Raw genomic sequence first — 6,000 nt, forward strand, 5'->3', positions numbered from 1 at the left:
AGAAGATGAGACTCTCTATCTCCTTTGCCCCTGGTTGTGACAAGAATTACAGTACATAGGGCATCATTTCGCAAATCAGTGAATGTATAAAACTAGTGGTGCATGAGGTATGTTTACCTCGTTCTGGAAAGGCATTGTTAAAATAAATACTATAATAGTAATATATTACTACTACTGTATGTGTACATATATAAAATATGTATAATTACATTTATATTATATTTATTTAACTATATATTTATATATATAAATTGGGAAACTCATAATTACACAGAACAAGAAAAAAAGGAAAAAGTGAGTTCATTTTAAAGAAAATCAAGTAGGAAACAGATTATGCAGATTATGTTCTCAGTGTGACAAAATTATGAAAATGAAATATGGAAATCATTGATAAAATATGCATAAAATTATCTGAAAAGCAAATGGTAGGTAGAGAGCACTCACTAAAAATATTATTATAAAACGTGTAATTGTGCTAATGGCTTTCATATATGTTACTTTATGTAACCCTCTTAGTAAACTGATGAGGCAAGAACTGCTATTCACATTTTCAAAGATAAAGAATCAGTAGTCCATATATGTGGAAAATTGCTTTGCCCAACATCACACAGTAGGTTTGTCTTACCATGAACTCAAACACAGGAGTCCAGGATGCCAATCTTTTTACATTGTACTCTGTATCATTGCCTCTTCATAGAGTCATTCTTTGCCACCAGTAGTGTGTTTATTTTAGACTCTAAGGTTCAGCAGCACAATATTTCTGCTCAAAATATTCTGTTGTAATATCATGTGTCAATACTACTTTTTAAATTTTAAAAAACATTAAAATTTTACTAGCATATGTAACTAACTTGACAATAATAAAAGAAGAAACATTTCCAATTAATGTGAGAACTATAAGCTGTTCAATTCAGCCATTTCTAAGCTAGTACAATTGTTTCAGAGATTCTTATTAACTGGAGTTGCCACTGGCTCTTTTCAGGTTAAGTGGGAATTTCTTCACTAAAGATAAAAAAGAAATAACCATTATATTTCATAAGACATTGTTGTTAATAACATAACTTAAAAAATTAATTGATTTTATAATGATTTTAAAAATAAAGTCAGAATCACACATAAATCAAGCAATACATTTAAATCTCATGCACAAAATTACAATGGTTAGCCAAATTTTGGAGACCAATAAGCATTTATTAAATTTCTTCCTTGTTTGTACTCCCTTTAACATATACTGCAATAAATATAGAAACAATAAAACTTCTCTTGACTTCTGCTATGTAGAAAATTTATATAGTTAAGAAAATAATTCAAGAACCATCTGTAAGTAAAATGTGTGAAAGCACAATGAACAGTGTCTTGAAATAATTAATGAAGAAACTCCAAGTAGAGGAATGTTGGGTCAACATTAAATAGGAAAAGATGGATAAGAAAACAAGAAGTGTTTTCATTGGTTCTTCAGCTAAAATTAGGCTTTGAATTGAATACTGTGCAGAATAAGTTGAGGAATATCTGTAAGGTTAGTTTAGATGGGACCGGGTTACAGAAAGTGGTTAAAAGCTTGTGGTCCACAGGTTCTCACTTATAAGTGGGAACTAAACACTGGGTACTCGTGAGCATAATAATGGCAATGACAGAGACTAGGAGTAGTAGGGGGCAAGGGCTATATAACTAATTATTGGGTACTATGCTCAGTGCCTGGTGAGCAGATCAATCATACTCCAAACTTCAGCATCACACAGTATACCCAGGTAACAAACCTGCACTTGTATGTACCCCCTGAACTAAAAATCAGAATTGGAATTATGTTTTTAAAAACATTATGGTCCAACACATGACAAATATAAAGACGATATTGCTCAGCAAAACGTCTGCAAAAATACCAAACTTCAAAAGAGGAAGGAGTGGCTATGTGGTTCTTTTATTGTTCAAATATGGTGTACTTATAATGAGAATTTTTGTAAATTATCAGAAGATTAGTGTATATTCACTAATTCAAAAAGGAAATATAGAGCTGGAAGAAATCAAGAAATCATATTTCCCCCCTTTCTCCCTTCTTCTTTCACTACATGCTCATTGATATTATACTCAACAAAAACTCTTCTAAGTACTAAGGAGGAAGAAACAAAAATGAATTTGAGATCTTCTCTGGTGACAAATACCCATACATTAGTGGAGAAAGTAATGCTGATGGTAGTACTAATTCAGGTAGATTAAGCTAAGTACTATGCCACAAAGAGTACAAAGCGATGAAAATTAATTCTTATTACAAAATAAGGGAAAGATTCTCTGGAGAAAATTGGTTGATCCATTGATTCTACCTAAAAGCTTAACAGACTAAGAGGGTCAGAGGGTGAGGAAGAAAGAAAAACATTTCAATATTAGGACCCTGGTAGCAAAGATACGGTGATGGTGAAATTTAAACATCTGCTGGAATTAGCCAGTAGTCTAGTGTTCCTAGCATAGAAGAGACAGGGAAATATGGCAAGAGGAAAAGCTATTATGGTAAACTGAGTCTAGACTCATGTCTGTATGTGTGCCCACGCCTGTGTGTATCTGGAGGGGTGGGGATGCAAAAAAGCCATACTATGTACTTTAAATTTTTTTTTTTTTCCCAGTAAGGCTGGGAGGAAAGCTTAAAAGAGACTTAGAGCAAAAGATTGATATAAAAGTAGTGAAGCTCTAATAAGAAAGTGGTAAAGGAAGGGTGGATTGAAGAGAAGAAGCTTTGAACCTGGTACGGGAGTAAAATTGAGAAGCAATGAGATCCAAATTAAAGGGGAGGAAAAAGTTCAAAACAGACACACATAGTCCAAAAATTCATATGGGACATATAAAAATAACCTCAAATTTTAAATGTGGTGATTGAATTGAGGAACTCAGAGGACTGGCTTTAGGAAATAACATGGAAATTTCTGTTGCTATTCTTCAATTTAGCCATGATATATACTAAATTATTAAAATCTACAATTACAGATGTTTGATACTGAATGCATTACAGCAATTGTAAAAAAACAAATTAGAAATTAATATTAAAAATGTAAACGGCCTGTTTTTAAACTCGATTATTACATTGCAATTATTTTTATAGTCTTCTGAACTAATTTCAAGCATCAAAATCTCACAATATACTTAAATGCTTTCGTCATTAAAACAGGCTAAGAGACTAGAACATGTTATACTCTGTTCTACTAGTTTCAATAGCTGCATCCTAAGGCACTGATTACATTTCAATGTAAGGTTATTAACTTAAAAATTTTAAATTCAAAAGATTACTTTATCTTAAATTTAGACTAACGCATTGAAGTTAAGAAAAATTAATAGGGTTTCACCACAGTCCTAATTATAAATATATTTAATTTATCTAGGTGGAGAATAAAAGCTATCCTAAAAATTGTCATATATTAAATTCATATACTCACTGTCTCCTGAAATTTGCCTCTAAATGTCTATCATGAAAACCATGATACAGTTACTTTTTAAATCAAACATCATATATGAATGCAAGTTAAATATAATTGCATAATGCCTCTTAATTACTTGTTTAATAACTGTCAGACCTTATAAGATTGCAGAAATTAAATATGCAGAATTATATTAGCTCACTATTTCATCCCCTTGACAGTGCATGAATATTCTCTATTAAGAAAAATGATGTTTTACAAAGTGTTTTTATCTATTCTAGTTTTAAATTATTTTGACTTAAAAAAATACCTAACAGCATTGTTTTGTGGAAGGAATTAATTTCCATATTTTCCTCAATGAGACTAATTTTTTGAGGCAGAATAGGAAGAACTCAGAGAGCAATAGACTGTAAAAATATTGTGTTACATACACATGTACACATGATGAAATTAAGTTATACTAAGTTAAATCATGATATAAAATATTAATGTAACATGGGTTTTAGTATACACATGTTGACAATAAATAGTAAAAAAACACAAAACTTTCTGGAGATAATATCCACAGGACTTGGCAAATGATTCAATGTGGATGGTGAGGTAAAGAAGTTCTGTGAAATATTCAGTGATTTCTGATTTCAGATTTTCATATGAAGATGGGGAGTTACATCTTGTATAGGTCAGAAGCATACATGAATAAGAAAGAGAAAGGAAATTAGCATGAAGGTCACATTCTAAGAATGCATGTCTCATTTCTCTGTTTCCCAATCGAAGGCTCTCTTCAGCTGCCCACAGACTTTGCTATACCTTTTGCTGCATGGAGTTCCCTTGCAGGGCTTCAGACCTCAGCCTGCTGTCCTCCAGGGATACTCAAAGTATTTGTAAACTATTTTTGTAAACTGTAAATACATTGCTGCTTACCATAATCCTGAGTCGAGGAAACAAGAGTTATGCTCCACATTTTGCAGATGAGCAAATATAGCTTCACAATTTTAAATTATTATTAATAGATCCAATTCTAGAAACCAGGTCTTCTGCTCCCAGGCAGGCATTCTTTTCTGTCTTCCCTAATCCTTCCAGAATAACCAGATCTTTGGTGCTGCTTCTAATATACTGCAAGTAATTGGAGCTCAACTTGGCAAATCAGGTAACAGTTACTTCAGACTATTTTCTAATAGATTTATCAGATGGTGGAAACCTTTTAAGTAACATTTGTGTCATTCAATGACATTTATAATGATATAAGAATCCCACGAAATCTTAGCATAATAGATAATAGCTATTTAGCATAATAAATACATGTATACAATTATTTCAAAAATATATTAATAATAAAGTTGTATTTCTATAGCAGATAAGAGCATTCATCTGATATCAAAAATGTGCCATTTTAGTAATGCATTTTTTTCCATTTTGAAAGAATATGAAATCTAACAATTGTTATTCAAAAATTGTTCTTTAGAAAAAGCTGAAACCGAGGAGGTTTTGATTTTTGCTTTTGAAATCTCAAGGTAACGAAGATAAAAGTTTGACAGTTGAGTCTTATGGAAATACATTTCATGAACAGAATTTCATATATGACATGCAAATTTATTTAACAGGTGATATAACTAAGTACAGTGTGTAGAAAGCAGTTGTACTCAAATGTAGGACAGCTGTAAATTAGATTTTATGATGACACTTAATGCATGCTTTTTTGGGAAAAATTGTCAACTCTATCAGTTCAATGAGCCACTACAGGGTAAAAGAAACTCATCTACATTAAGAGATTCATAATAAGCATAAAATATATAATTAAATACAATAAGGTCAAAAGCTGAATAATCAGATATAGAAGGGTGTATTTTTTCCACTTTCAAGTCAAAATGAGAAATATGATAAGTTTGGATGACAGGTGTGAGGCCTAATTTTCATTAAAATCTGACATTCATTTTGATTATTAAAGTTTCCAAATGACTGACAATGCAAATATAATATGTTTTAATTTAAAGAACTATTTAAATAATTTAAAAGAAATGATTCTTATGATTATTTTGCAAGGATCTACTTGTTGAGAAGGACTAATGAATGCTATCAAATATCTTCCATAGTGAAGAATAATTAGTCCATCCATTAATCAGGATTATTTTGAAGGCTTACTCTTTTAGTTAAGTTTGTGTTATTTTTATATAGCTTTAGTCAATGTACTGTAGAATTTATGAAACTGAACTTTGTATGTGCAGAAGATTTCTAGCTAGCTATTTAGGCACATTAAATGTTTTACTTCAATTTAAAAAAATATATCTTTTCCCACTGTGTGAGAAGAAGTTATACCCTGAAAGACACAAAAATCACCAACACATGAAACTTCTCCTCCAGAATTTAATCATTCCCTTGGAAAAATACACACAAACACCAGTAGTGAGGAAATATCTCTGATGTGGGTAGAAAGGCAAAACTAAAAGAGCATCTAGTCTTTCAGGATAAGAAAATAACAAGTAATGAATAGCACTATCTTTCTTCTCTACTATGGATGCTAGAAATAATCAATTTAACCTATTCAGTCAATACTTTTTATCACTGATTATTTTTCTATTCATGTGTTTCATTTTTACAATAT

Source organism: Pongo abelii, chromosome 3 (genome assembly GCF_028885655.2).
Source record: "Pongo abelii isolate AG06213 chromosome 3, NHGRI_mPonAbe1-v2.0_pri, whole genome shotgun sequence".
Taxonomy (NCBI): Eukaryota; Metazoa; Chordata; class Mammalia; order Primates; family Hominidae; genus Pongo; species Pongo abelii.